At 43.1% G+C, this 20,425-nt stretch overlaps 1 non-coding gene across 1 annotated transcript; it reads left to right on the top strand.

The window, feature by feature from the left end:
* The first annotated feature begins 6,664 nt into the window (after window positions 1-6,664).
* Window positions 6,665-6,746, top strand: Trnas-cga. The gene has a single exon. It is a non-coding gene; the product is annotated as a tRNA-Ser (tRNA).
* The last annotated feature ends 13,679 nt before the right edge of the window (window positions 6,747-20,425 follow it).

Raw genomic sequence — 20,425 nt, 5'->3', positions numbered from 1 at the left:
CGCCTTGCTCTCTCACCACGAGAATTCTTCGTTCCCATAAAATGACTAGGCGGGTTTTCAAGACAATTTCTCCTTATGATAAACTAAAAAGTAGAAATCTTGGTAATCCATCACTAGAACAATTAAAATACCCTTAAAAACATGAGTATCTTCAACTAGAGCTTTTGAAAATAGTCATCGTGAGAGAGCAAACCGATTCTGAATACTGGTCTTAACTTAGCTGGATAGACAGACAGGCAGACAGAGAGATGGATGAACACACAGGCATACACACTTTGATGTCACGTAATTATGACATCTATTGACATACAAGTGGCAGAGACGAGTGATGGAGGCGGTTAGTGGATGGCCTTTGTTGTGCAATGAACTCATAGAGACTGATGGTGATGATTAATTATAGTGAGTGTAGTGAAGGTAATTATCTTGTACTGTATTTTCAGCACACAATGGAGACTAACAGCACCAGTGGACGTGCCATTGATCACTATGTCCTTTACCTTGTTGCTGATAACTTCGCTCGGTTAAAGTTCAATAGAGTTAGAACATAAGAGAAGAGGAATCTACAAGAGGCTGTCAGGTCTACACGTGGCAGTCCCTGTATGAGCAAATCTACCTAATTCCATCTTTAATCTCCATCCATAAATTGATCTAATCTTCTTGTAGGTTGTAGGTGATCCATGCATTTAGGGGGAAACGAGGAGATGAAATAGATATAATTAGATGAATAAATAATCTCCCATGCTGACAGCTCACTGCTAGGAATCTGTATCTTCAAACGTGTCATCGCTTGATCTTCATTGCTTTCAAACGGCTGTAGTGGAGCTAAGTTATGGTCACTCACTGTCAAGAGAGAGAGAGAGAGAGAGAGAGAGAGAGAGAGAGAGAGAGAGAGAGAGAGAGAGAGAGAGAGAGAGAGAGAGAGAGAGAGGATGAGTGTGAAGTGAATGAGTGGACTTAGAAGCTGGCGAGAGTGCATGAAGGAAGCAGCTTAAAGAAAACACTGTCAACCACTTCAAGAACAAGCCAGGCAAACATCATCATCTGTGTGTGTGTGTGTGTGTGTGTGTGTGTGTGTGTGTGTGTGTGTGTGTGTGTGTGTGTGTGTGTGTGTGTGTGTGTGTGCATCGGTCCCTCCCTCTCCCCTGCCGTGCGTGAATCACCACAGACCACCGCTGTTCAGTTCTTTCCCACTGTCAGTAATTCCGAGGATGCGTTGTGAGGCAGCGATGAGTGAGGAACAGAAGAGACCTCTTATGTCCTTAAATCACTTACTTATTCCCTCCACCACACAAAGAAAATTTTTAATAAGCGCACAGAACTACCTCCTCTGTGGCGTAATCTGAAGTGGAGCTTGGGTGGAGGAGACGGCGACAAGGAGACGGACGCCTAGGAGGAATGCCCTAGCTGTGTTCGTATTCTGAAACGCTTTGCTGTCTCACCATGACTACTTTCAAAGGTCACAGAGATAAATAGACTGGTTTCTAAGAGGCTTTTCCTATCAGTTGTGTAGAAATCTTGTAAATCTGTCATTGGAATCATAAAAACATCTTTGAAAATCCGTGTCAACTTCAACTAGATCCTTTTGAAAGTTTTGGCGTTTCAAGAAAGTGTCTCAGAATATGCTACAAATATTCATGAACACTGACCTGACACTGACTGCATTGTGACGCGGTTCTCTGTGTTGTGTGTGTAACTTCAAGATGTGGTGGCTGTGGTAATGGTGCCCTCTGCTCCTTCTCAGCCTCAGGACACATTTACCTGAAAGTAGAGAGGACGATGTAAAGTAATGAATGAGCGGCAAGGGGAAGGCTTGGAATAGTAAAGAGGACGCAGGAACACGACACACATTAGCTACATAAATCAGTCTTTCCTCGCATTAAGCCCTTTAGTACTGGGACGCATTTTTTTACCATGAGTTTTGGATATAATTGGACGATTTTATTTACATTAGGAAGGGTCTATGGATGTCAGAAGATTAATGGCCACAATTTTCACTATTCTAATCCCAAAACAAAGCTGTATAAAATCAAACAGTAAGTAGAATTAATATGAAAACGTGGCATGGTACTGAAGTGGTTAAAATACTCCAATTAACATAACAAGGGTTCAATATAAAACACAGCTTAATGATCTCTTAGTGCCATGAGTCATGATATATACGCCTTACAAAAATACATACTCCTGAATCGAAGTGACTAATTCATCTACCAAGCTTCCTCCTGCAGAGAATATCAAACAGTACACACATAAGTTCAAAGGTTACTGTAATGGCCTTCTTCCTCTTCTCCCGTGTCGCTTTCCTCGGTGGCATGAATTTATGAGTCGTACGTGCAAAAGGAGTGACTTTAACGTGTATAAGAAATGAGAGACTTGAGTGCACGAGAGGTAAGTGACTGGCGATATTTACAGGATGGAGTAACTTGGCGTGCTTTCTCTCTCTCTCTCTCTCTCTCTCTCTCTCTCTCTCTCTCTCTCTCTGCTCACCCATCCTCCATCCCATTTCATCTTCCCTCCTTTCTTTTTTCTCTCCCCGTGCTCTTTCCTCCCTTCCCCTCCCTCCCATTTCCTCTCCTCTCCTCCCTGGGCATACTTTTCTCTCTCCTCCCTCTTCCTTTCCCAGCCCTCTTTGCTCTTTCCTCCCCTCTTCTTCCTCCCATTTCCACTTCTCCCCTACCTCCTTCATTCCCCCTTCTACCCTAGACCCTGGCATCGGTCCAGTTGGCATGGGCAGGGCGGGGCTGGTCTGACTGACTGGCTGGCTGGCTGGCTGGCTGGCTGGCTAGAGATGCTGACTGTTATGGGTTCAAAACATTGCAATAAACTCAAGATTTCCTCAGCATTTCCTTTGCCAACACCTATCCACACTACGTGCACATTCCTTGGTACTTTCAGCCTCTTTTCCGGCTCTATGTCGTGTTTCTGCAGCGTCACGAGGTGGAATTTTAAGACTAACTGTCCATTCCCAGGCCATTAATCTCCCCGAGCGATGCTGGGATGCGGGGGATAAACCTTCTCTCCCTTTTGTCTGTCGTCACGCCGATGTTGCGATAGGCCTACAAGAGCGTGGTGGTGCAATTATTTATTTCCTGGAGGCAGTTGGTCGTTCTATGGATGATAAATGGAAGATAAACAAGGGGAGTTCAAGCAGTGAGTCAGCGCCGGGTGGTTGGGGAAGGAACCCTGCATAGCTTGGATGGCCTGGCTGGAAACGTCGCGCCCCAGAGTCACTCACGAATCCCTCATGCGTGTGTTCTGGCGGTGCTCTCAGAAAGTATCATGCTGTAGTGGCTCCTTTTATGCAAGAAAACTGGTCAAGGGCTACATAAAACGAAAAAAATGGCCTACTTAGTTGCCGGTCCCTTCTAGGTCTGAATTAGCCAATAAAAAAGGATTGATGTCTTGAAACCTCCCCCTTAAATGAAGTTAAGTCACAGGAAGTTGGAAATATAGAAACAGGTCGCGTGTTTCAGAGTTTACTAGAGTATGAATGATTGAAAGTAATAGTTAACTCTTACATTAGGGTGTTGGACAGAGTAGGAGTGAGAGGAAGATAACCGTGTCTACAATCTAGGAAGGATTTAATGTTATTTTATCTTTCATGGAGTTCTGAGTAATTTCTGAATCCATTAAGATTATATATGGTTATTTTTATACAGTAACTTTGTGTAGTTGTATATGGAATTAGAGAATTGTATGTGAGTGAAGGATTTAACCCCTTCAGTACCATGACGCATTTTCATATTCATCCTGGTTACTATTTGATGATTCTATATAGCATCAGAGACTTATGTGGGAATCAAAGTAATGAAGACTCTTGCTGTTAATCTTCTGACTTCCATAGACCCTTCCTAGCATAAATAAATTTTGTCTAACCATGCCCAAAACTCATGGTTAAAAGAAGTCCTCATTTCAAGAACTATCTCATTTAGCTTTTTTCTCAGCTATTTTAACCTCAACCCGCTTAGAATTTGGTATCCAATAGCTGTGTGTCGGTAAAATTCGCGTGACGGAATTTAAAGAAGCGATTCCATTTTATCGATCTTTAAAGGCACTGATTTCAGACTCAACGTTTTAATGTTTAGAACTTCAATTTTCCGATCGTTTGGATCTTTTTTATTGGCAGTAAACAGTCAAAGAAGTATCTTTGTGCCAAATGTATTTCAAGCAATCCATTCAAGATGTAGAACGTGTATATGTTTCTTCTCTATATATTTTCCTCTATAGCTGAAAAAAATAAGGAAAAAATCAAGGTTTCATCAAATTAAATGGAGCATGTAATTAAAACAAGATATTTCATAAAGGATAGGACTAAACCAACAATTAAACAAATGGATTGCTCCCACTCGTCTACTTTCAGATAATCCCTTCAGGAGTCACAACAGCGGATCGCTCTTCACCTTATCCTACCTTCTGTCTTTTGTCTATAGTACCACTCACTTCATTGTCTTCCTTCACAGTATACATAAAACATACCAGAAGAAAAGGCAAGTGGTAAATCAAGAGAGGAATAAGGAAGATGGAATGAAGGGGATGAAGACGATGAGTAACACTAAGGCCCGTGTTCAGAAACGCTTTGCTCTCTCACCACGACTATTTTTCATGGCCACAGAAATTATTAGCTGGGGATTTTCAAGAGGGTTTCTCCAGCTGATAATGCAGAAATCTTCTCACACCTTAAAAAATTTCGTGTACATTTAAATAAAGACTTTTGAAATAGTGGAGGTGAAGCACTGAAAACTTTGAAAATATGAGCTTAACCCCTTCAGTACTAGGACACATTTTCTCACGAGTTTTTGGGCATGATTAGACGATTTTATTTACATCGGGAAGGGTCTATGGAGGTCAGAGGAATAATGGCCAGAATCTTCACTATTTCAACCCCCACCTAAGTTTCTGAAATTGTATAAAATTCCCAGATAGTAAGAGGAATGAATATGGAAACGCGGCATGGTAGTGAAGGGCTTAAAAGTAACAGTAGTGCAGTGTAGCCCCGCCACTGTGACTCATTTGGGGGAGTTGTGTTCATTCCTTCTTAATAAAGACTGTATGCAGACGTTTTCTTTGTGAGTTAATATGCTGTTCATTGTGGCACTTGTCTGCTGTTGTTTATTTGTGTGTGTGTGTGTGTGTGTGTGTGTGTGTGTGGATGGCGGGTGCGAGTGTTAAGACAGATAAACAAACTGACACACAATCATTTACCACTTCTATTTCAGTATTCTTTCAACACACCAAGGAAAAAGTACTCAACACAAAGAATCATCAAGTAACATCCCACCTTCCCTATTTACCATATCTAAGAATCCAGGTTATTTTTTTTTCTCTCCCCATTAAATAAACAAGATTCAACTCTCACTTCCTACTGAATTTCCTTCCTTTTCACTTACATATCAGCAGCAACAGTCCATTCCTTACACGTGTCGAGTCAGTGTGTGTCAGTTCGCGGCTTTTTAACTCCTTGACAGGCAGAAACAGACTCCGTGTGGGTTATCCAGCGCGTGCCAAGGGAATGTTGAGCAAGAAGTAATGTACGTTTACTGCGTTTTACTATATGTCAACAGGAAGTTTGAATAAAATGCACACACTCTCCTGTCAACTCACGTATTGCCAAAGTCTTAACAAAGCTACTAGATGCAATGTGCCTTCCTCTTTGGGCTGCTTCCGTTAGGGGGTCGACATGAGGGATCACGCCCCCCCCCTAACTTATTCTGCTTTCTGTGTACTATTGCCACACCCAACATCCGCTTGCCTTCCTTCTCTGCATACTCAAATCTTCTCTCTGGCTTTCCTCACTTCTTCCTGACAGTCAGATTCACCTCTACGTTTCTCCTCTACTCAAAGACAGAATTAATCATCTCAGTCTTGCCTCTATACCTTGCTCGCCAACTGATATCCTGTCGTTTTAGTATTTTCACTCCATTTTCCTCCGTCTCAATTCGAATAAACTTGAGTTCTTGTGAGGCTGGCAGGGTAAAGAGAAAATGAAGAGGTGAGAAGCCATAACTGAGAGGAGAGACAGTGGTGAAGCGGGACGGAGATGGGGCGGAGCTAGAGAGATAGAAATGATGGACGTAGTGAGGCAGGGATGGGGCGGGTCCCGGGGCGTGGGTGTGTTTGAGGGAGTGATGGGTCAAGTCTGAGCAGTCATGGGGCGCGGCAGTGATGGGGCGGGGAGGGACCCGAGGCGTGGGTGTGCGGGGCCTTCACTTTCATAACACTTTCACCTTCTGCCGGTGCTCCGTGTGTCCCTCGAGGAAGGTTCACCTTGTTCCTTTCCCTTAAGTGATCTCTCTCTCTCTCTCTCTCTCTCTCTCTCTCTCTCTCTCTCTCTCTCTCTCTCATTGAAAGTAGAATAGATTGGCACAAAAGCAACTAGATAAATGAATAAACGGACAGGATAATAACAGCTCAGTGGTGCGGGTGGTGACACGGTGACATGTGGCTGGCTGTGGTGACATCCAGGGCTCGCCACACGCCACCCGACCAGGCGCCGCCTGCCTGTCGTCACCGCGGCTCGTGGTGTGCATGATCTGGGTCAGTGCCAAGGCGAGTGTCAGGTGAAAGCTAGAAAGTGACAAGCCACCGTGCCGTGAATGTCGTCAAACAATGAAAAAAAAATAATTACAAATGAGAGTTAGTTACACCAGCTTTGCAAACTTAGATACCGGCTGTGGTGTCCGAGTGGTTAAGGAGATGGACTCGAAATCCATTGGGCTCTGCCCGCACAGGTTCGAATCCTGTCCACAGCGTTCCGTAGTTTTAACTTTGAATTTATTGCCTGTTACAGCGGATGCCTAATAGGATGAGGCTCTGAGGGACGAGGCAACACCAAGACAAGTCACCAGCAGCGTTCATGCAATGCACAGAGCACCACTTCCTCCGCGCGTCCTCCCACCCACCGCTGCTCGGTTTCATATTTGTGAGTGTGGCAGCATTATCATTCAGCTCAGCACGCGTATCTCCGCGGAGCATTATCACCACCACCATAAAGGGAGCGGGGGCGTGCCCAGGGTCATAAAGCGGCACCTAATTCGTTCAGGGTTGTGCCTTGGTGTGAATGGGCGTGCGGTTAGGCGGGGGCGCGCCATTCATCGCCGCAGACTCACGGGAGGAGCTGCGGACTACGAGTCAGGGAGTTTTTGTGGGTAATATTATTCCTTTTTTTTATCTTCCACAGAGAGAGAGAGAGAGAGAGAGAGAGAGAGAGAGAGAGAGAGAGAGAGAGAGAGGTCCCTTCATTCAGGTTCGCGCCGCCTACATTCACAGCGGGCGGGGCCTCCTGAGAGCCACCTGCGGCCTCATCCCACTGCCCTCTAAACGGGATATGCCAATGTGGTGATCTGGTTCCCTCTTCGCTGCGCTGGTAGTAACTGGTCCTCTCCCGGCCACATAAGCATACTCGATACCATCCCTGCTATGCGTAGACTATGCTTCATTATGACTCTCTCTCTCTCTCTCTCTCTCTACCACGCATCTTACTTTCCCTGTCGTAAGCCTTGCCTTGCTATCTTCTTCCTCCCTTCAAGGTTACAACCACATGTCCAACTCGTGTTATTGTGCCACAGGTTTGCTTCACTTTACGATCGCTACCCTGAGTCTACGCAGCTCACTTTGACGTATATCGTAAAGACTGTTATCTGTTATCGCTTCGTTATGTAAATGATTTGTAATGCTTTTTATATATTATTTACCGAAGTCGCAATTAACTCTCTCTCTCTAAAGAATTATCTAACATTTCACTTCACAAATACAAGATTTCCCCTTTAAATACACACACACACACACACACACACACACACACACACACACACACACACACACACACACACACACACACTCACACAAAAGACCAACCAAGTTTCCCTGTATCAGCCTCATTTCTTGCTACACTGGCTAATCACGTCAGGATAATCTTCATATGCCCAGTGCTTGTTGTGTTTACGCTCACCCTTTTCCACCTAACCTCCAAAAAGCACCGGATTAATTCAGGGGCAGTGCAGGAATTCTCTCCCACACAAGCATTCGTGAAAGTGGTTGGTAATCCTTGGTTTTGTTGGCAGTAATCTCAGCATCTACGGGCAATGCACCCTTTGTATTTGTTTTTCGTGGTTGGTTGATGCAAATTGTATCAGCATAGTAGTAGTAGTAGTAGTAGTAGTAGTAGTAGTAGTAGTAGTAGTAGTAGTAGTAGTAGTAGTAGTGATGGTAACCAGCATCACCATCAATACCAACAGCACCATCACCATCACAGCAATTATCTCTTATTACCATATGTTCTGAAGGCTCCTCCCTCTTCTTCCTCCTCCCTCTCTTCCTCCTCCTCCTCCTCCTCCTCTTCCTTCTCCTCCTCCTCCAGCAGAGGTGACATGGAGAAAGGGGACGCTGGTGTCACGCTGTCCTGCCGCTGTACTTGTGACCTCCTGGCTGGCACTCGACCTTCGCGCGGCCTTCACGCCAACGCAGGTGTTGCTGTGCACGTGTCTGTCCTCAGCCAGTGCTCGGGAAAGGGAGGCGCATTACTGTTTAATCATTACAGGGCGCCTCTCTCCAATGTTGTTTCCACGTCCCGTCACGCCGTACGCTGGCGAGAGGCGAAGGACCACAGAAATGAGGCGCGTGTTTGCCGCGGGACAGATTTAGGCTTGGGCGGGACGGCTGGCCTTAAAAAAAGTGACCAGTTGACAGCCTTGCTTGGCTCCGGCTCTCCTTGAAGGCTGAGAGAGAGAGAGAGAGAGAGAGAGAGAGAGAGAGAGAGAGAGAGAGTAGAGTGGGCGTACACAACAAGCTAACAACAAAATACAGTCAATAAACATGTACCTGGTTTTTTTTTTTTTTCTAGCTAACATTTCCTCTTTCTCACTTGTCATGCAACGTTGATTTCCCCAAGTTTTCCCATTTCCCCTCCTCAAGCCCACACCTTAAACCTCCTTTTTTTCCTCTTCTTCCTCCTCCTCTTCCACTCTCTTTCCCCACACTCTCCCCTCTCTTCACCTCCCTCTCCTCCTGCTTATTTCCTGCTCTTAAAATCCTACCCAACATCCGTTTTCTCTCTGTACTTCCCACAGTAACAATTATCCTCGAGCTCTGCGGCCCTTCTTTAAACACACACCTGTTCTTAATTGCCTCTCTCGCTTTCTGCTCCTCACTGTCTAGTTTACTAAGGAGTTTTCCCTTCCTCTCTCCTCCCTGTGCCTTCATGCGAACATATTCATACACTTAGCACACTTTTCGCCAGCTCCAACGGGCTGTCCCCCCTTGCTTGTTTCAACTTTCATGTCTGGCTCCGTTATTTCCTTGTGCTGAGTTAATTGGTGGGTGAAATATAGGTTTAGTCGCGTAAAAGAGATGGATGAGGATAAGAAGCAGAGTGCAGGTGGTGGTGAGGTGGAAGATGGTGCAGTGGGTGACGAGTGTAATCGAGTAATGCTAGGTTTGTCAAATTAACGGATGAGTTATGAGGTAAGTGGCTACGTACTGACAGGACTGTGGGTGGGAACGAGGCTGGTTAAGAAGAGAGATTTATTACAGCCGTTTAACAGTAGTAAGTTGTGCTGTGTTGTGAGGGTTTAGTTGGTAGGTCAGGTTAGTTGAGGTTAGGTTAAGGACCGGGTACTCTTGTCTAAGTGTACGGACAGGAATGAGATTACTGTGAGGAGAGAATTACTGGTCACTCAACACCAGTCACTTTAGTTGTTCTCATGGTACAGATAGCTTGAAAAAAATACAGGAATTCGAGACTAAACCTGTAGCTATCGGTCAGTTGTTACAGAATGTTACTTTATGGTTAATTTCGGTTATGTTGAAAAAGAAACTGAGAATTCGTAATAGTATTGCATGCATGGATAAATCATTTCCTATAGAGGGCAAAAAAACTGAAAGAGAGAAAGAAAGCGAATTAAGAGTCTTAAAAATGTTAATCCTCAAAAGCCAGACCTCAAAGAAATATTCATAAATCACAAGAAGTGCTTACAATCCTTCCTTTTGAAAGAGTGTAAGCCATAAGGAAGGAAAGTAGGCAGGGAGATCCAAGGCTTACAAGTTACCTTTTTTTATATATTTCATCACTATAAACATTTGCAGTGATTCATTTGCATTTCCATATATGATTATTTTTTGTCATTTCTTTTAATTTCACTATGAATAATTTATATATATTTTCTCCGTCTCTCTCTCTCTCTCTCTCTCTCTCTCTCTCTCTCTCTCTCTCTCTCTCTCTCTCTCTCTCTCCGTAACACCTTTACATGTCACTGTCCTAATTTATCGCGGTCTTTCCATGTAGAGTCTTTTTTTCTCACCCTTACACGTAGCGAGCTTTTCCTTTTTTATCCACATCGCATTTTTGGAGCAACTCAACACGCAGCAAAACTTCTCTTTTTCATCCGATCTGCAAAGTAACCCTGTGTGTATGTGTCTGTGTGTGTGTGTGTGTGTGTGTGTGTGTGTGTGTGTGTGTGTGTGTGTGTGTGTGTGTGTGTGTGTGTGTGTGTGTGTGTGTGTGTGTGTGTGTTTATTGCATCCACTTTCTACTCATCTCTCTCTCTCTCTCTCTCTCTCTCTACGTGGCCTTTTATTTTGCCTTTAACTTAATGCAGGGACGTTTTGTTGTTGTTGTTGTTGTTGTTGTTCTTTTTCTTCTTCTACTTCTCGTTTGTTTGTTTGTTCGTTTACTTTTCACTGTTCCTGAAAATAATATTTGTTTTTTTCTCATCGTCATTGCATGGAGAGGAATTTCAGTTTTTTTACGTTTTTTTTTTTCTTTTTTTCTTATTACTTATTTTTCTTTTAATATCTTTTCATGTAGACATTTAGTTGCTGGTTTTCCATTAGGGATCTTTTTTATATATATTTTTTTTTTCACGGACTGCAGTTTTATTTCATGGCATTTGCATGGAAGGGAGATTTTTTTTTTTTTTCACAGACTTTGCATAAAATAAACCTTTGCATACCGTCATGAAGTGAAGGGAACAAATTTTACCTTATCGTCTTTAGATGAGGGCATTTTTTTTTTCAGCCTTTTCAAATAACCACAACATTTATCCGTTTTCTATTTATTTTTTTTTATTCATTTATTTTCATTTACTTTTTTTTCATGGACTGGCCTTTTTTCATTAGCACACGTAAAGGGGGATATTTTTAAACAATTTCTCATAAAAAAGGAAATTTTTCTCGCCTTTTATTTACACAAGCATGTCTTTTGAACTTATCACGTAGCGCGCCTTATTTTTCTATATAAATTTCTTGGTATGTTTACAAATTACTTTATACGGTTAAAAAAAATCTCTTGAAGTATGTAAGTCAACAAGTTCTCATCGTCATCAAGTGAAACATTAACCCCTTCAGTACCATGACGCGTTTTCACATATAATTCTGCTTACTATTTGGTGATTTCCTGAAGCTTCAGAAACATATGTAGGGATTAGAATAGTAAAGACACAGGCCATTAATCTTGTGACCTCCATAGACTCTTTCTAATCTAAGTAAAATCATCTAATCATACCCAAAACTCATGGTAAAAAGAATAAATCCCAGTACTGGAGGCGTTAAGAGCAGAGAGAGAGAGAGAGAGAGAGAGAGAGAGAGAGAGAGAGAGAGAGAGAGAGAGAGAGAGAGAGAGAAGCCTTTATATCCTCTTTACACCTTCAGGACTCTCACAGTTTACCTGGTACTCATTTACATCGAAGTGAATAGCGAGAGCCTTCCTTCTTTCACATACTGAATAATGCACTAATGACATCAGTAGTCGTTAATGAAGTCTTCCATTTTTTCCTCTTCCTATTATTCCTCCCTTGGCTAAACTCCCTGTAAATATTAAGGAATAAGGAAAATACGTCGATAAAATTATTGCCACTATTCTTTTCCTATTAGTTGTTATTATTATCATCTTTTACTACTACTACTTCTACTACTACTACTACTACTACTACATCTGCTGCTGCTACTGCTACTACTCTCTATCTTTTAGCTAATTATATCGACTCTGTTAGGAGACTGGCAACTGAGTGGGGCTTTTTTCTTTATATATTTGTTACCCTTGACCAGTTCTCTCTTACGTAAAAAATCAATACTTTGCTTTATCTATTCATTCTTTTAACACCATATATTCATCACTCCTTCACTTATATTTTCTTAGTTAGACTCTTTGGCAAGTAAACGATCAACCAGTCAATGAATTAAGCAAACGGACAAAAAAACGTGACCATTGCTCCTCAAATTACAAACACGCATGGATAGGAGAAACAAGCAAAGCACGCACTACTAACTAGCGATAAACAAATACGAATACAAATCCTGTTCTGAAAGCCTTGTCCAACTGGTACTAAGCTTACCGTCCATTTTTTCCGCCTTCCATCCGCTCACGGTGCCCCACGGAAGCTATCTCCTTCCCTCCTCTCCCTGGTGTTCCTCTAAAAAGGTTTATTATTCAGTAGGAATACCTATTTATAATCTAACCTTGGTGTGTACGTGAAGACTGTCGTGTCTGTGTGTCTGTCTCCGTGTCTGTGTGTGTCTATGTGTGTGTGTGTGTGTGTTTGGGTGGAAGAGGCAGGGTAGTGTCATCACCCGTTGGAATTTTCACCGCAGTTTCTTTTCCTTGTATTCCCAGGTATGTATCATGTTGAGTGGTTATATTTACTGGCAGCACATCTTTCCTTCCCTGTTAGAGTTGAGGCTGGCTGAAACATCGGAAATTGCCAAAAAATCGTGGGGTTTGTAAATATAATGCTGCGGTGAATATCAATGCTGTGCTTGATCTATGACATCTTGCTTGATTTCATTCCCTGCTTCTTTTTCTCGCTGTTTCTTTCATATTCGGGTGTTATTATCCATTTTTCTTTCTTTTCAATATCCACTTAATCCTTCAATATCGTGATGCATTTTCACCTTGAGTTTTAGGTATGATTAGACCATTTTATTGACATTAGGAAGGATCCATGGAGGACAGATGATTGATGGACAGTTTTCCCTATTTAAATCCCAACGTAATTTTCTGAAACTGTATAAAATCACCAAATAGTAACCAGAATGAATATGAAAACGTGTCATGGTACTAAAGAGGTTAAAAAAAAGCTTAAATTGTCCGCTAGTCTCTATTTTCCTCCAGTAATACCGCTAACTGTAATGCTTTAGTCCGTTCCTTCCTTCGTTCTATCCATACCTTCTTAAAAAACACAAATAAATGGTTCTCTACGCGTTGTTATTGTTTTCTTTCCTTCCTTTTTCCCATACACGGGCTTTCCTATTCATCCTTCAGTATTGATCAAGGTCTATGGAAGGTAAGACAAAAAGAATAAACCTTTGCAGACTTTCCTGCTGATGTGTCCCGCTTCCATTGCTCTGCTTGTATTCATCCCGTGCTGCTCCATCTATAGTCTCTTCCCTTCATCGACGTGTCTCGCTTTCAGACTGGGACAATTTGTTTTGTACCTAGTCCTTCATTTACCGAATTCCTGCATCCCTTGAAAGCATTAGCTGCAGTACCTCCCCCTCTACCCTTACACTGTGTCCTCACCCACGTAAGAGAAAAGACACTATGACAAAAAGAAGGAACAAGGTAAGAAGGAACATGAATGGAAAATGAAGGGAAGAGATAAGTAAGGAATGATTTAAGACAGGGACGAGGAAGAGATGGAACAGATAAAGGAATTAAGGTTTCATAAAGGTTTCAGGGTAGGTAAGTGGCGGGAAAAAATGGACGAAAAGGACACGAAGCATGGAAGAGAAGGAGCAGAAAGAGGAGGCAGAAGTAAAGGAGCAGAGGAAGGAATTAAGGTTCCATGAAGGAGTCTTAATAAGAATTACATATGATAAGCAAACACAACTGACTTTTAAGTCTCTCTGAGGCTGTTTGGGAAGCAATTGTAACTAACTACTTGGTAAAGAGATTGAATGAGGAGGAGGAGGAGGAGGAGGAGGAGGAGGAGGAGGAGGAGGAGGAGGAGGAGGAGGAGGAGGAGGAGGAACAGAAAGAAAAGGTACCAGAGAAAATTAGAAAGAATATGATTTACCTAAGAATAGGTTAGGTTCAATCAAGTTAGGTAAGAATGTGAAAATTCATGCTTAAGACGAAAATTGTTTAGAAAATGTGCTAAATTGTAAAGAAGAAAAAAAAAAAGAAGACCAAAGAAAACGAAGAATAAACAAGGACGAAATGAGATTACCGAAAGAAGCAAGAAGAGAATGTAAGAAACATGGAAAGAAAAGAAGGATAAGTAAAACGAATAAGAGAAAGAATCAAGACTTCAGAAAGATAAAATCCAAATAGACACCGTGTACTCTATGCAAGAAGGGAAGAAGAAGAAGAAGAAGAAGAAGAGAAGAGGAGCAGATGAAAGAACAAATACAGAGGTCACACAGATGATGCTATGGGTAATGGAAGAGGAACAGAAGAGAAAGAAGTAGAGTGAATAAAGATTTCAGAAGGATATGGAAGGAATCTGTATTGGTTACGGAAGAGGGCACGGAGGGAGGGAAGGGGGTGCAGGAAGGAATCAAATTTTCAGGAGAGTTTGAGAAGAGGCTGTGTGGGACTGAGTCGGCCTGATTACACCCGCAGGGGTTCACTATGGCCAGGAGTGTACACATACCCAGCCAGCGTGGGGGTTATGTGAAGGCCAATTAGACTTCCCTATCATGTAGAGAGAGAGAGAGAGAGAGAGAGAGAGAGAGAGAGAGAGGGGGGGAAAGAGAGAGATCACAGTAACAGGATTTTGGAATGAACTTTTATCAGCTTCTCTCTCTCTCTCTCTCTCTCTCTCTCTCTCTCTCTGAGAGAGAAATGAGGAAAATAGTTACGTATTCTGAACACACACACTTAATATGCACTTTATCTCTTACACACACACACACACACACACACACACACACACACACACACACACACACACACACACACACACACACACACACACACACACACACACACACACACACACACACGTAATGTAGGTCAGGAGAGCCTTACAGCAAGCCATTTTAGTAAGTAAACAGCGCAGCCGAACAAAAACCAAAACACTGCAACCCACACACACACACACACACACACACACACACACACACACACACACACACACACACATAGCCACACCTTGCCGCCTTCCTATCATGCTCTTTTTTCTTGTTACTCTCCTTCATCTTGTCTCTCGCAGTGTCCTCCCTTGTTCTTCTTTGTTCTTTCTCCTGCCTTTGGTCTCCGTCCCTTCCCGTCTTCTCTACACCCGCCTCGTAGAAAGTAATGTAGAAACAGAATGAGAAAAAAAATGTATTGTAGAAAATTAATTGAATTTACTCTTTATCTTGTTTCTTTTCTTTTCCTGTGCCAAAAAGAAAGTAGAATTTATGAGAGAGAGAGAGAGAGAGAGAGAGAGAGAGAGAGAGAGAGAGAGAGAGAGAGAGAGAGAGAGAGAGAGAGAGAGAGAGAGAGAGAGAGAGAGAGAGAGAGGGGGTTACTTTAAGGGTACGACTTTTGAGGGATAATGATGAAGCGAGACTAAGATCAAAAGCAACATCTATTCGACACCAAAATTATACTGCAAAAACACGAGAGAGAGAGAGAGAGAGAGAGAGAGAGAGAGAGAGAGAGAGAGAGAGAGAGAGAGAGAGAGAGAGAGAGAGAGAGAGAGAGAGAGTGAGTGTTACGATCATAATCCACATATCTATAAAGGTTGGCACACTCCACATATATCCTAGACCTACCTCAATATTTATCCCTCGCCTCATCTCGTTGTCCGTTGAATGGCTTATATCAGTAGTGTGTGTGTGTGTGTGTGTGTGTGTGTGTGTGTGTGTGTGTGTGTGTGTGTGTGTGTGTGTGTGTACCTGTTTATGTTTATGTCTTCATCTGTCAAATAAATATTTTTTTTCTTTTATTGTGACAAGTATATTGACTTTTATTTGCATACGGACTTGACAGAATATAAATTTACAACTATATAAAAAATCTATCATGTTCGGTAGTGAATTCTTAGCACAGCATTGCAACACACTCAATGTTCATCTGTAGCTGTTAGGCAGACAGTTAGTTAATCCCTTCAGTACCATGACGCGTTTCCCTATTCATTCTGGTTACTATTTGGTGATTTTATACAGCTGCAGAAACTTACGTGGAGATTGAAATAGTGAAGACTGTTGCCATTAATCTTCTGACCTCCATAGATCCATCCTAATGTCAATAAAATGGTCTAATCATACATAATTCTCAAGGTAAAATTGCGCCACAGTACTGAAGGGGTTAAGTATCTATTTAGATGTTTAATTTATTTTGTGGGAACACGATTAGACATAACTAGCATTGTAGTTCACCAAATGTTCTCATATGGTTCTTCATTAGCCAGCAGTTTAGTTAAGCAAGATAAAACTGTCTTCTCAGAGTTAACAATATCATTCATAAGAGAGTCAAAAAGAATGAGTACAAGAAGAAAAGAAAAGAAATCTATCATGTGGACAAAAATAACCTCATACACGCAGCACAAACCCACTTCTTTCAGGACGTCACGAACTACATAAGAAATATTACGAAAGACTTTGATGCGCGTGTTCCAATCTCATGAAGGATAGTAGATCAAGATGACCCTGCAAGGAGATGATACTGTATTTTATATCTTCAACACTGTATATTCCTACGTGTTCTCGGGCACTCGTGTACAGCTCAAGTCATCTGTCAGTGGGAGACCTGTAACAATGTGTAATTCACCTCGTCTGCTGGTCACCCAGCCAGTCTTCCCCATTACGGAGCGAGCTCAGAGCTCATAGACCGATCTTCGGGTAGGACTGAGACCACAACACACTCCACACACCGGAAAAGCGAGGCCACAATCCCTCGAGTTACATCCCGTACCTATTTTACTGCTAGGTGAACATGGGCTACACATTAAGAGGCTTGCCCATTTGCCTCGCCGCTTTCCGAGACTCGAACCCGAACCCTCTCGATTGCGAGTAGAGCGTGCTAACCACTACACTACGCGGTGTGTGTGTGTGTGTGTGTGTGTGTGTGTGTGTGTGTGTGTGTGTGTGTGTGTGTGTGTGTGTGTGTGTGTGTGTGTGTAGATGGTCGTTAAGTGAAAAAGGTGAAGAGAGATGTGTTTTGTTTACCGTTCTCTTCATTTTACATTGGCGATTCATGATGGTTGTGATGAAGATGATGATAGCGGTGATGATAATGATGATGATAGTGATGATGACGATGATGGTGATGACTCTAATGATGATAGTGATGATAAAAATTATTCACCTATATTTCAACAAGGTACCATTCAACACATACATATTCCCTCCCATTCATTTTGTCTATATTTTTTTCATTCGAGCTCTAAAATGATAAAAGAAAACCGGGAAGCATGAAGTCGAATTTTCCGGCACAAGGAGGAGCAGAGAGTTTGACGAGGGCGTAAAGGAAACACAAAGGGAGGAGGAGGTGAAGGTAAAGGCAATATATAGTGTTGCTGTAAAGGCGTGTGGGTTGAATGGTTATTGCTGAGCTGTGTGTTGTGTACCCTTATGCAAATACACACACACACACACACACACACACACACACACACACACACACACACACACACACACCACACACACACACACACACACACAGTCAATCAGCCAAGAGGGAAGTTATCTACGTACCACAGTCATAAAAACCTCCACAAAATCTTTACCTCTAAGGAATAAACTGCCTTCATCTGCTACTAAACCTTGAGAACTGTTCCTTTCTACCCTCCCTCTTGTCCTACATTCCTCCCTTCTTCGTTTCATCTTTTACAGTATTACAATTACTTTTTTTTTTCTCCCTCTCTCTCTCTCTCTCTGCATCTCTCTCTATTTTCTCTCCTTCTTTGTTCTCTTCTTCCTCTTCCCAGTTTACCGGTGCAATGCCAGTGAACCCAATGCGTTACATCAACCATCACCTTCCTCCTCTATTCGCCCTTCCTTTCCCCTCACTCTTCCCCTCACTCTTCCTTCTCCGCCTGCCTCTCCTCGCTTCCCATTTTATCAAGTTGTCAGGTGCAAAATTACATCCACACTCCAAGTTTTCGCGCCCCCAGAAGCAGGGTATGAGATTCTTTTGACTCTCTCTCTCTCTCTCTCTCTCTCTCTCTCTCTCTCTCTCTCTCTCTCTCTCTCTCTCTCTCTGAAGCGAAACCTCTCGAAAACGCTAAAAAGATCAAATTGCTTTAGTATTGCTGATTATTCAATGCTACTTGACAGAGAGAGAGAGAGAGAGAGAGAGAGAGAGAGATTGTTGCCTGGTGGATCTGTTGGCACGTCAAATCAAACCCACAACATTGCAAAGTGAACAACGGCAGGAAACTCGACTGACTTTGGGAAACACGAGGCATGGTGTTGGTGGCGACTGGCGATGGAGGAGGAAGTGCTGGGGTGTGTCAGCTGATCGTGGCGCCTGGGAGGAATGCCCTGACGACACAAGTGCTTAAAAAAAGACCACTTGTGAGATTGGCTTGTTGGCAGAGCATTGATACTCAGGAGGAAACCCGAGTGAAAAATATAGTGCTCATGTTTTGAATGTTGCTTCCGTCGTCTGGTTCCCAAGAGACGCTCAAGCAGAAGGGCAGCCAAGTGCTAAGAATTGGAGCGCTAGTGAGAAGAGACGCAGTTCATTAATGGGAGATCTTGCACATAAAGACCGTTTTACCTAATTTTCAACACTATTAATAGGAATTCCCCTATTTCTTCTATTCTAACTTCAGCTGAAAGGATTTTTAAGCATGATTTGAACAGGTAATTATGTTTTTCCTTCTCCATTATTGTTACTTCTAAGAGGGATGTGTTCCCGTATGGTCAATGATGATGTCACGCTTCATCTAAAGTGCAAATCTCGAACACACCTACAACTTTTCCGTTTAATTCTTACTGTAATTGAATAGTAAATCGCTCTAGTTTGAGGGAGATGGAGAGAGAGAGAAATAAGGGGAAGCAAGCACTCAGTAGACACTCAGACAGGCAGACAAGCCACGTCGCGCAACGCCCATTTCATCACAAAGTCGCGTGGCATGCAGCTTCATAATTACTGTAAGCCATCAAAGGCCTCCCGCATCTTAAGCCCTTCTACCGAACATCTATCCACACGCCACGCAGCATCTCCAAAACACTTCATAAGCGACACCGCAAAGCAATGCCGCAGCCAACTGAATCCCCGGGAGAAGAAGGCGAGCACGCAGGCTAGGGTCCCCGCGCTGCCCCGCCAGCACTCCCCACCACATGATCACGTTACAAAACACGAAAGCCCGACATTCCACAGGCTTACCATAACTCATTTTCCTGAACTTGCAAGATCACAGCCACGCTCGAGTGAGGCTGACACTTAACTATTACGGGAAACCTTATGAAATGAAGGAGAAGGAGTGATGTGCGTAAAGGGAAGACAGGAGAAAGGGTTGTACTCTGGTGTATGAGGAAGGTCATTCTCAACATTCTAAGTGTCGGGTTGAAGCAGCTGGCACCATTCACAAGGAGGAGGAGGCGGATGAGAAGTGGGAGGGAGGGAAGGAGAATGAGAGGGTAAGGGTATGGGAGGGAAGGGGAGGGTGACGAGAGTAAATGAGAAGAACAAGAGGGGGATCAGTGAAAGAGAACAGTTTGCGTGAGAACGTAGTAGTAGTAGTAGCTGTAGTTGTAGTTGTAGTAGTAGTAGTAGTAGAAATAGCAGTGTCTGACCTATGACGTTCATGTACAGAAATGTGATGCAATTGCTCTGCCTGACAAATAAATCAAAACTCAAGGCCATTTCAGTAACAAGTCTCACAGTCCATACAGTAAATCTCCTCTCCACTCCTCTAGTTCTATACCATCGTCTTATTTTATGCTCTTAGAGACGCACCTGTCGCTTATTCTTCTCTTATTTCCCACACGAAACAACAACAGTCCGCTGCCGAAACGAGAGAAACGGATGCCTTGTAGAACCTTTAAGTGTGCTATAAATCTTCCCAAAACAAGGTCACCGGAAGATTGTTGGCTAGTGTGGTGTAAGAGAGAGGTGGCCATGCTAGTGGAGGGCTTAGGATGGACAGATGATGCCTGAGGACTAAAGAGGAGAAGCAGGAGGAGAAAGAGGAGGAGAAGGAGGAAGAGGAGGAGGAGGAGGAGGAGGAGGAGGAGAAGAATTAGGTTATACAAAAGTCGGCATTGATAGAAGCTGCAGTGGCAATGGTGGCGGTTCCTGTGTGTGTGTGTGTGTGTGTGTGTGTGTGTGTGTGTGTGTGTGTGAGTGTAACTTGTCGGTGTAGTATGTGGTGTTGGGTTCATTTCCGTCTGGCTGGCGGGTCTATTCCTGGACTGCCTGAGTATATCACGTCACTCCATCGGCCGCGCCCTTCTTCCTCCAAGCCCTGAATCTACCTAGCTGTCTCTGGGCTGCCAATCGAGGGGTGAAGGGGCCTTGCGTGGTGGCCGAGCGGTGGTAGTGTGTCAACGAAGTGAT

The sequence above is a fragment of the Portunus trituberculatus genome, chromosome 14 (assembly GCF_017591435.1).
Source record: "Portunus trituberculatus isolate SZX2019 chromosome 14, ASM1759143v1, whole genome shotgun sequence".
NCBI classification, from domain to species: Eukaryota; Metazoa; Arthropoda; class Malacostraca; order Decapoda; family Portunidae; genus Portunus; species Portunus trituberculatus.
The sequence above is the reverse complement of the archived record's forward strand: the minus strand, read 5'-3'. Positions and strand labels throughout refer to the sequence as shown.